Genomic DNA, 12,259 nt, shown 5'->3' with positions numbered 1-12,259 from the left:
GGGTTCTTACTTTGATCATGGTTCTTGGTGATCCATGCATTGGCATAGAACTCTTGAACCATTAGGATGCCGACTTGTTGGATGGGATTTGTTAGAACTTCCCAACCTCTTCTTTGAATTTCATGTCGGATCTCCGGATACTCATTTCTTTTGAGTTTGAAAGGGACCTCAGGGATCACCTTCTTCTTGGCCACAACATCATAGAAGTGGTCTTGATGGGCTTTGGAGATGAACCTTTCCATCTCCCACGACTCGGATGTGGAAGCTTTTATCTTCCCTTTCCCTCTTCTAGAGGATTCTCCGGTCTTAGGTGCCATCAATGGTAATGGAAAAACAAAAAGCTTATGCTTTTACCACACCAAACTTAGAATATTGCTCGCCCTCGAGCAATAAACAAAAGAATAGATGAAGAAGAAGAAGAAATGGAGGAGAGGGAGAGGGTGATGTGGTTCGGCCAAGAAGGGTATAGAGGGGTTGTGTTGTGTGAATTTGAAGAAGAATGGAGGGCTTTATATAGGGAAGGGAGGGGGGGTTAAGGTTCGGCCATATGGGTGGGTTTGGGTGGGAAATTGGTTTTGAATTTTGAAGGTAGGTGGAGTTTATGAGGTAGGTTTATTGGGAAGAGTGGGTGAATGTGAGTGGTGAAGGTTTAGTAGGGAAGAGAGATTGAGGTGATTGGTGAGGGGTTTTTAGGGAAGAGTGTTTATGGGGTTGTGTGAAAGAGAGTGGTGAGAAGAAGTGAGTGGAGGTAGGTGGGGATCCTGTGGGGTCCACAGATCCTGAGTGGATCCTGTGAGGTCCACAGATCCTGAGGTGTTCAAGGATTTACATCCCTGCACCCATTAGGCATGTAAAAATGCCTTTGTATCCAACTCTGGGCGTTCAGCGCCAGGTTGGTGGCCATTTTGGGCGTTCAACGCCCATTTGTGTGCCATTTCTGGCGTTGAACGCCAGAACCATGCCTGTTCTGGCGTTCAGCGCCCAGAAGCTGCCCATTTTGGGCGTTCAGCGCCAGAACCATGCTCTGTTCTGGCGCTGAACGCCAGACAGATGCTCCTCCAGGGTGTGATTTTTCTTCTGCTGTTTTTTATTCCGTTTTCAATTTTTATTTTTATTTTGTGACTCCACATGATCATGACCCTAAGAAAACATGAAAAAAAAAACAATAAAAATAAGAATTAGATAAACATTGGGTTGCCTCCCAACAAGCGCTTCTTTAATGTCAATAGCTTGACAGTGGGCTCTCATGGAGCCTCACAGATGTGCAGAGCTTTGTTGAGACTCTCCAACACCAAACTTAGAGTTTGGATATGGGAGTTCAACACCAAACTTAGAGTTTGGTTGTGGCCTCCCAACACCAAACTTAGAGTTTGACAGTGGGGGCTCTGGTTGACTCTGCTTTGAGAGAAGCTTTTCAAGCTTCCTCTCCATGGTTGCAGAGGGAGATCCTTGAGTTTTGAATACAAGGGAGTTCTCATTCCATTGAAGGACTATTTCACCTCTGTCAACATCAATCACAGCTCTTGCTGTGGCCAGGAAAGGTCTTCCTAGGATGATGGATTCATCCTCTTCCTTTCCAGTATCCAGGACTATGAAATCAGTAGGTATGTAAAGGCCCTCAACCTTTACTAATACATCTTCTACTTGTCCATAAGCCTGTCTTCTTGAGCTGTCTGCCATCTCTAGTGAGATTTTAGCAGCTTGCACCCCATAGATTCCCAGTTTCTCTATTACAGAGAGGGGCATGAGGTTTATTCCTGAACCAAGGTCACACAGAGCCTTAAAGAGCATGGTGCCTATGGTACAGGGTATTATGAACTTTCCAGGATCCTGTCTCTTTTGAGGCAATGTCAGTTGATCCAGATCACTTAGTTCATTGATGAACAAGGGAGGTTCAACTTCCCAAGCATCAATGCCAAACAATTTGGCATTCAGCTTCATGATTGCACCAAGAAACTTGGCAGTTTGCTCTTCAGTGACATCCTCATTCTCTTCAGAAGAGGAATACTCATCAGAGCTCATGAAGGGCATAAGGAGGTTCAATGGAATCTCTATGGTCTCTAGATGAGCCTCAGAGTCCTTTGGTTCCTCAGAGGGAAGCTCCTTATTGATCACTGGACGTCCCAGGAGGTCCTCCTCCTTGGGATTCACGTCCTCTCCTCTCCTCACAGGTTCGGCCATGGCGCTTATGTCAATGGCCTTGCACTCTCCTTTTGGGTTCTCTTCTGTATTGCTTGGGAGAGTACTAGGAGGGATTTCAGTGATCCTTTTACTCAGCTGGCCCACTTGTGCTTCCATATTTCTAATGGAAGACCTTGTTTCATTCATGAAACTTACAGTGGCCTTAGATAGATCAGAGACTAGATTTGCTAAATTAGAAGCATTTTGTTCAGAGTTCTCTGTCTGTTGCTGAGTTGATGATGGAAAAGGCTTGCTATTGCTAAACCTGTTTCTTCCACCATTATTAAAGCCTTGTTGGGGCTTTTGATCCTTCCATGAGAAATTTGGATGATTTCTCCATGTTGAGTTATAGGTGTTTCCATAAGGTTCACCTAAGTAATTTACCTCTGCTATTGCAGGGTTCTCAGGATCATAAGCTTCTTCTTCAGAAGATGCCTCTTGAGTACTGTTGGATGCAGCTTGCATTCCATGCAGACTCTGAGAAATCATATTGACTTGCTGAGTCAATATTTTGTTCTGAGCCAATATGGCATTCAGAGTATCAACTTCAAGAACTCCCTTCTTCATAGGTGTCCCATTACTCACAGGATTCCTTTCAGAAGTGTACATGAACTGGTTATTAGCAACCATGTCAATGAGTTCTTGAGCTTCTGCAGGCGTTTTCTTTAGGTGAATGGATCCACCTGCAGAAGTGTCCAGTGACATCTTTGATAGCTCAGATAAACCATCATAGAATATATCCAGGATGGTCCATTCTGAAAGCATGTCAGAAGGAAACTTTTTGGTCAACTGTTTGTATCTTTCCCAAGCTTCATAGAGGGATTCACCTTCTTTCTGTCTGAAGGTTTGAACATCAGCTCTAAGCTTGCTCAGCTTTTGAGGAGGAAAGTACTTGGCTAAGAAAGCCGTGACCAGCTTATCCCAAGAGTTCAGGCTGTCTTTGGGTTGAGAATTTAACCATAATCTAGCTCTGTCTCTTACAGCAAAGGGGAAAAGCATGAGCCTGTAGACTTCAGGATCTACTCCATTAGTCTTAACAGTATCACATATCTGCAAGAATTCAGTTAAGAACTGAAAAGGATCTTCAGATGGAAGTCCATGAAACTTGCAGTTCTGCTGCATTAGAGAAACTAATTGAGGTTTCAGTTCAAAGTTGTTTGCTCCAATGGCAGGAATGGAGATGCTTCTTCCATGTAAATTGGAGTTAGGTGCAGTAAAGTCACCAAGCATCTTCCTTACATTATTATTATTTTCGGCTGCCATCTTCTCTTCCTGTTCGAAAATTTCTGAAAGGTTATCTCTGGATTGTTGTATTTTAGCTTCTCTTAATTTTCTCTTCAGAGTCCTTTCAGGTTCTGGATCTGCTTCCACAAGAATGTTCTTATCCTTGCTCCTGCTCATATGACAAAGAAGAAGGCACAGAAAAATAATAATAATAATAGAGATCCTTTATACCACAGTATAGGGATCCCTTTGTGAGTGGAAGAAAAGAGGGGGAGACAAAGAATGTGATGTAAAGGAAGAAGCACAACTGTACGAATGGAAGAGATGTGAGATGAGATGTTAGGATATGAATGAATAAATAGAATAGGATGGGGGAGGTATAATTTTCGAAAATTATTTTGAAAAAGAGTTAGTGATTTTTGAAAATGGTTTTTGAAAAATGTTAGTAATTTTCGAAAATTTTTGAAATCAAAAATAAAAAATAAAAATAATTAGTTAATTAAAAAGAAATTTTTGAAAAAGAGGGGAGATATTTTCGAAAATTAGAGAGAGAGAGTTAGTTAGGTAGTTTTGAAAAAGTTAAGAAACAAACAAAAAGTTAGTTAGTTAGTTGAAACAAATTTTGAAAAGATAAGAAGTTAGGAAGTTAGAAAAGATATTTTGAAAAGATATTTTTGAAAAAGATAAGATAAGAAGATATTTTTGAAAAGATATGATTGAAATTAGTTTTGAAAAAGATTTGATTTTTAAAATCACAATTAATGACTTGATTCATAAGAAATCACAAGATATGATTCTAGAACTTAAAGTTTGAATCTTTCTTAACAAACAAGTAACAAACTTCAAATTTTTGAATCAAAACATTAATTGATTATGTTATTTTCGAAAATTTGGTATAAAAATAAGAAAAAGATTTTTTGAAAAATATTTTTGGAATTTTCGAAAATAACTAAGAATTTTGAAAAAGATTTGATTTTTGAAAAAGATTTTGAAAAAGATAAGATTTTCAAATTGAAAATTTGATTTGACTCATGAGAAACAATTTGATTTTTAAAAATTTTTGAAAAAGTCAATCCAAATTTTCGAATTTGATGAGAGAGAAAAGGAAAGATATTTTTTTGATTTTTAAAATTTTTATGAAAAACATGAAAATTATGCAATGCATGAAATTTTTAGATCAAAACATGTGATGCATGCAAGAATGCTATGAATATCAAGATGAACACCAAGAACACTTTGAATGCCAAGATGAACATCATAGACACAATTTTGAAAAATTTTTAATGCAAAGAAAACATGCAAGACACCAAACTTAGAATTCTTTAATGCTTAGGCACTAAGAATTCAAGAATGCATATGATAAACATGAAAAGACACAAAACAAAAAATCATCAAGATCAAACAAGAAGACTTACCAAGAACAACTTGAAGATCATGAAGAACACTATGAATGTATGAAATTTTCGAAAAATGCAAGATGCATATGCAGGTGACACCAAACTTATAATGTGACTCAAGACTCAAACAAGAAACAGAAAAATATTTTTGATTTTTATGATTTTATGATTTTTTTTGTATTTTTTCGAAAATTAATATGAAAAAGAAAAATAAGGATTCCAAAATTTTTAATATGAATTCCAGGAATCTTGCTATGTTAGTCTAAAGCTTCAGTCCAGGAATTAGACATGGCTCACTAGCCAGCCAAGCTTTCAAAGAAAGCTCCAGTCCAAAACACTAGACATGGCCAATGGCCAGCCAAGCTTCAGCATGTAATTCACATATGACATGCCTGACATACTCATTCCCAAAGGAATAGTCATGGCTTTACAGCCAGCCAGGCTTCAACATGCTTCATGAAACACTAGAATTCATTCTTAAAAATTTTGAATAAAAATTTTTTGAAAACATTTTTATTTATTTTTTTTCGAAAACAGATGAGAAAATTTTAGAAATATTTTTGAAAAATTTTTGAAAACAAAACGAAAAGAAAATTACCTAATCTGAGCAACAAGATGAGCCGTCAGTTGTCCAAACTCAAACAATCCCCGGCAACGGCGCCAAAAACTTGGTGCACGAAATTGTGATCTCCAGGCTCAAACAAATACTGGTAATGGCTCCAAAGCTTGGTGCTCTGATCTTAATTCATAATTGTCACAACTTCGATACAACTAACCAGCAAGTGCACTGGGTCGTCCAAGTAATACCTTACGTGAGTAAGGGTCGAATCCCACAGAGATTGTTGGTATGAAGCAAGCTATGGTCACCTTGCAAATCTCAGTCAGGCGGATATAAAATAATCATGGAGTTTTCGAATATTATATAATAAAATAGGGATAGAGATACTTATGTAAATCATTGGTAGGAATTTCAGATAAGCGAATGGAGATGCTTTTTGTTCCTCTGAACCTCTCCTTTCCTGCTATCTTCATCCAATCTGTCTTACTCCTTTCCATGGCTGGCTGTATGCAAGGGCATCACCGTTGTCAGTGGCTACATCCCCTCCTCTTAGTGAATAATATGCTCACGCACCCTGTCACGGCACGGCTATTCATCTGTCGGTTCTCGATCATGCTGGAATAGGATTCACCCTCCTTTTGCGTCTGTCACTAACGCCCAACACTCGCGAGTTTGAAGCTCGTCACAGTCATTCAATCATTGAATCCTACTCAGAATACCACGGACAAGGTTTAGACTTTCCGGATTCTCTTGAATGCCGCCATCATTCTAGCTTACGCCACGAAGATTCTGGTTAGGAGATCTAAGAGATACTCATTCTAGCTTAATTCATGTAGAACAGAAGTGTTTGTCAGGCACGCGTTCATAAGGGAGAAGGATGATGAGCGTCACACATAATCATCACCTTCATCACGTTCTTGGGTGCGAATGGATATCTTAGAAGAGAAATAAGAAGAATTGAATAGAAAACAGTAGTACTTTGCATTAATCTTTGAGGAACAGCAGAGCTCCACACCTTAATCTATGGAGTGTAGAAACTCTACCGTATGAAAATACATAAGTGAAGGTCCAGGCATGGCCGAGATGGCCAGCCCCCTAAACGAGATCAATAGTCTCCTAAGATGAACAATGAATTAAAACTGAGACCAAAGATGCCTAATACAATAGTAAGAGGTCCTATTTATAATAAACTAGCTACTAGGGTTTACATGAGTAAGTATTTGATGTATAAATCCACTTCCGGGGCCCACTTGGTGTGTGTTTGGGCTGAGCTTAATTGTTGCACGTGCAGAGGCCATTTGTGGAGTTGAACGCCAGTTTTTGTGCCAGTTTGGGCGTTCAACTCTGGTTTTGGATCCTTTTCTGGCGCTGGACGCCAGATTTGGGTAGAAAGCTGGCGTTGAACGCCAGTTTACGTCATCAATTCTTGGCCAAAGTATGGACTATTATATATTGCTGGAAAGCCCTGGATGTCTACTTTCCAACGCAATTGGAAGCGCACCATTTCGAGTTCTGTAGCTCCAGAAAATTCACTTTGAGTGCAGGGAGGTCAGAATCCAACAGCATCAGCAGTCCTTTTTCAACCTCTGAATCTGATTTCTGCTCAAGTCCCTCAATTTCAGCCAGAAAATACCTGAAATCACAGAAAAACACACAAACTCATAGTAAAGTCCAGAAATGTGAATTTAACATAAAAACTAAGGAAAACATCCCTAAAAGTAACTAGATCCTACTAAAAACATACTAAAAACAATGCCAAAAAGCGTATAAATTATCCGCTCATCAATAAAGCATATTCAACTCCCGTCCAACCTTGTCGAAGGACTTCCACCTTTTTGAGAGATTCTTTGTCTTCAAGCTCTTCCTCACCAAATTCATCCAACTTTTCTCCGTCACTCAAATCATAAATACGAGGTTGAGAGGAATCTACCTCAATGTTGCTTTCAATTTCATCGAGAGAAGGCTTGATTCATGTTCATCATCACCAAGGGAACTCGCCTCTTGATCTATTCCATCCAATTCTTCATAGGAAACATGCCTTGGAGGTTGTGCACTACCCTCCTGAACATTACTTTCAAGCTTCTTAGTGGAATACTCTACAATTCTGGATTCCCATGGAGGTTTAGCATCCCCTAAGTCTTCAACCACTTCTTCTTCTTCAATAATTACGGCTTCCTCCAATTGTTCCAATACAAAGTCACATTCCTCATTTTCCACCGGAGTTTCTAATTTTTCCTTCATGCTACGCTCTTCTATTGATTCTCCACATGCAGCCATGGGGGTACTTTGAGTGTCGAAGCGCAGGGAAGCTAAATTATCTACTACCTCGGTCAAGGTAACTATGAACTCTAGTGTCGTCCTTTGCATCTCTCTTTGCTCTTGAAGAAGAACACCAAGAGTGTCATCCATTGGAGATTTGGGTAGATATGAGGGTTCATTGCATGGGAGGAAAGGTTCATAATGGGAGGGTGGTTCATCATGATAAGGATGTGGTGGTTCAACACTCTCCATATTTTCCACTTGTTGCACAACACACTTCAGTCCCGTGTTCTCAAGTTGAGATTTGTTAGCCATGAGAGCTTCGTGTGCTTTTCAGCTTTCCTCTCGCTCCATTTGATAGGTGGTTACTTGAAGTCGATCCATTGCTTCCTTAAAATGATCATGTGGCTCTTGTTTCACTTGGCTAACATAATTAGGATCATATTGTGGTTGAAAGCTCGCATAAATTGAAGGTGGTGTATATTGAGGTAGTGATTCTTGGGAGTAACTGGGTTGGAATTGGGGTTGTTCCATATATGGTTCATTGGGCTCATAGGGTGGTTGGTATGATGGATATGTGTTAGGGTCATATGAAGATGTTTGGTAGTGTGGGACTTGTGAGTATGGTGGAGGGCTATATTGACGAGGGGGTTCATAGGTATATGGTGGGGATTGTTTATTATCACGAAGAGGTCCACCATAACCATTGTCTTGGTATGCATCATGGAATGGTTGTTGCTCATAGTACATTGGAGGAGGTTGTTGCCAAGAGGGTTGATAAATCCTTGTGGCTCCTCCCATCTTTAATTTTCCCATCCTTGATGCAAGCCTTCATTGTAATCTCCACTTCCTACAATATAATTGTAACCAAACTCATAGCCAAAGGGGTGAGAATTCATAGTAATAAGAGCAAATAAAAACAAAAACTAATTCGAAATAATGAAAATAAACTCCTAAAACTAGAGACAACTAACAAAGAAACGAAAAAGGTAAAAATATTCACAATAACCAATAATAAGGCACACATTTGTAATTCCCCGGCAACAGAGCCAAAAATTGACGAGGGAAAAATGTCGGTAAAGATTTCACAAAAATATCGCGTTGCAAGTATAGTTCTAAACCGACAATTAACCTCAATCAATATTTAAATTATTTGTCACAAATGCAAACCCAATAAAATTAACCGAAGTATTTAAATCTCGGGTCATCTCTCAAGGAATTACAGGGAAGTGTATTTATTATTGGTTATGAGAAAGTATATTTTTGGGGTTCTAAAATGTTGAACAAGGAATATAAATGACATAAAATAAACTAATAATTAAATGAGCTCTTAGCAAGAAAAGAGAGTTAGAAGTCGTATCCTCATTATCATTATCAATTGTGATGGTAATTGCCTTTTTCTTTCACTTAGTTAACCTCTAACAATGAAGGAAAGTCAAGTGAGCAAAATCAACTTAAGTTCACAAGTCCTAATCAAAGACTAGATTTAGTGAAACCTAAGCCAACTAGCAATTTTCAATCACTAATCAACAAAAGAATTTTGATAACTTAAGAGTCTCTAATTGATCAATCCAAGTTAAGAACATAAAAATCTAATTTAAAATCCAACCAATCATTTTATCAAACACTTGGAAGGCATAAAATAAAAATAGAGAAAACTAACAAGACATAGCAAAATTTAAGACTAACCAAAGCAAGGAAATAACAACAACAAGGCAATTAAACCATAAGAAACGTGAAACATAAATTGCATTAATGAAAATTGAGAGTAATACATGAACTCATGAACTAAATTAGCAAAATAAAGGAATCAATGAGAGAAGTAGATAACTAAAGTGCTAGAACAAATAAGAGTAGAAGAAACCTAAATTAAAGCAAGGTAGAATTCTGAAATTGAGAAGAAGCAAGACTAAGAACCCTAAAAACCTAGAGAGAGGAGCTAGAAAACTACATCTAAACCTAAAATTATGTGAATGAATGTTGAATGAATCACTCTCCCCTTCCAGCTCCACTATGCAGCCTCTAATCAGTATTTTCGGGCCTGAAACTGGGTCCAAAGCAGCCTAGAAATAGCCCCCAGTATTTTTTGTAAATTGCAGCACATGACGCTCGTCACGCGTACGCGTCATCCACGCGTGTGCGTCGCTTGTCTTCTGCATCAGTCATGCGTACGCGTCGTCCACGCGTGCGCGTCGCTGCCAGCTTCTCAAAACTTCAATTTCCTGTGTTCCTTCCACTTTTGCATGCTTCTTATCCATCCTCTAAACCATTTATGCCCTATAAAACTTGAAAACACTTAACACACATCACGGCATCGAATGCTAATAAGAGAGAATTAAAATTAACAAATTTAAGGCCAAAGAAGCATGTTTTCAATCAAAGCACAAAATTAGGAAGGAAAATGTAAAACATGTGAATTTAATGAATAAGTGTGAGAATAATGGATAAAATCCACTAAATTAAGCATAAGATAAACCCTAAAAATGGGATTTATCAATCTCCCCATACTTAAACATTAGCATGTCGTCATGCTAAGTTCAAGAGAAGCTATAAAGCAGTGACGGGAAATGGTAGAATTTATTAAATGCAACCTATCTATATGAATGCAACTATATGCAAAATGCTTTTACCTACTTGGTTAAAAGTAAATCAAATCTTCCAAGAACAAATATGAACGGGATTCCACTAATTCAAATCATAAAATGAAATACAAATAAACTTGCAAAAGAAGATAGCTTATGAGAGCCGGGAACAAAGAATCGAGCATCGAACCCTCACTGGAAGTGTATACACTCTAATCACTCAAGTGTTTGAGGTTCAATTCTCTCGGTTCTCTACTAATCTTGCTTTCTAAGGTTTGCTCTTCTTCTACCAGTCAACAAAAATTTAATGCATAAATACACACATCAAGAGGTCTTTTAAGGGTTGTAATGGGGTTAGGGTCAAGATAGGATTGTATTTGGTCAAGTGGACTAAAATTCGAATCCTTGATTAACCTAAACTTTCCACCTAACCTAAGACAATCTATGTATTCAAAATACAAAACCGAACTACCCATTAACTATGTTTTCCACATATTCATGCATCTGAAATTTGAGTACAATACATATGCATTGCTATCACCATTTACTTTGGGGCATTTTGTCCCCTTTTATTATTTGCTCTTTTTTTCTTTTCTTTTTATTATTTTTTTCTTTTCTTTTGTTTTTCTCAATGCATATGAGTAAGGTATTGAATGCATAAACATGTCCTCAACATTCTTTTCACATTTGTACAAAAAGTATAACATACCCAATTCCCAAACCAAATATTTCCAAACCCAATTTCCCCACACTTAATTCATGAGCACTCTCACTAATCTAAGCTAACCAAGGATTCAAATTAAGGACATTATTATTTTTTTCTTAGAGTTAATGATTTGCTAAAGTAAAGAACAAAAGGGGTGAAATAGGCTCAACATTGGTTTGCAAAGGATAATGAAAGGGTATGTAAGCTCAGTGAAACAAAGGCCTCAATCACACAAATGCATGCATACATCAAACAATGGAATATAGAATCAAGCAAGACAAAGATCACAATTTTAGAGAGAATAACACACACTAAAACAGAATATTGGTTGATAAAATGCAACCAATCAAATAGGCTAAAAAATCTCACTGGTTTTGTGTGTTCGAGCTCTAAACCATGTTCTAAAATAAATTTCTTCAAGTAAGTTCAATAAAAGTTTTAATTCAAATTAGTAAAATGTTATAGAATAGTTTCTTGGAAGAGAAATTCTTCACTTCAACCAAGTAAGACATAAAACTACACATGCAATCTATTATGCAGTGCAACAACTAACTAACAAAGAAAATTAAACATTGGTGTTGGAAAGAAAGTAACTAACCTACGGAAGTCGGTATCGACCTCCTCACACTTAAAGATTGCACTGTCCTTGGTGCATGCAAAGATGTGCAATTGGACGGGCTGCTACAACTGCGGAGTTCCTTCAAAAGCTTATGCAAAGTGACTTGGTGTTCGCCCCATTTAGAAGTTTTCTGTTTCCCTTCTTGATGGCCATCCTGAAAGAAGAGAAAAAGGAAGAAGAGTAACCCACAAACAAAGATATGTAAACAAATAAAATATGGGTGGGCTAATGCCAAATAATAATGAAGTTCTCAACTACATGGTAGCTACAACATGCAAGTGAGAAAGCAATATAGGCGAATGGCATATCAATAGTGCAAGAATTGTAATAATGAGGGAGAGAGAGTGGGTCATGAAAGACAATATAAGGTCATATCAATGCGCAAGAAATACAAATGTCATAAAAGATTAGTATTGACCTATAAATAATATCACTCAACAATAGAAAATAAGTCACTAAGCGCCAAAATAATGGAAGAAAAATTCAACAAGTGATTAAGAAAATGCAACGCCAATGGAAAAATAGTAACTTAGAAAAGAAAATAAAAACATGCACAAAATTAAAATGCCATGAATGAAGGTATGCAAATGTAAGAAGTAAAAGAGAATGAAGGAGAATAAGGATGAGAAGGGAGGAGAAGAAAGTGAGAAAGGAAGAGGAAAGAATAAGAAAGGAGAGAAGAAAGAAAAAGAATGGAAAATAGCAAGCGTACGCGTGGGTTGCAGAACGAGG

The 12,259-nt window shown here is 37.7% G+C and overlaps 1 non-coding gene across 1 annotated transcript; it reads left to right on the top strand.

The window, feature by feature from the left end:
* The first annotated feature begins 2,940 nt into the window (after positions 1–2,940).
* LOC112753498 (small nucleolar RNA R71) lies at positions 2,941–3,048 on the top strand. Its single transcript, XR_003177883.1, has one exon. It is a non-coding gene; the product is annotated as a small nucleolar RNA R71 (small nucleolar RNA).
* The last annotated feature ends 9,211 nt before the right edge of the window (positions 3,049–12,259 follow it).

This window comes from Arachis hypogaea, chromosome 15 (genome assembly GCF_003086295.3).
Source record: "Arachis hypogaea cultivar Tifrunner chromosome 15, arahy.Tifrunner.gnm2.J5K5, whole genome shotgun sequence".
NCBI classification, from domain to species: domain Eukaryota; kingdom Viridiplantae; phylum Streptophyta; class Magnoliopsida; order Fabales; family Fabaceae; genus Arachis; species Arachis hypogaea.
This window is presented reverse-complemented; position numbering and strand designations above follow the sequence as displayed.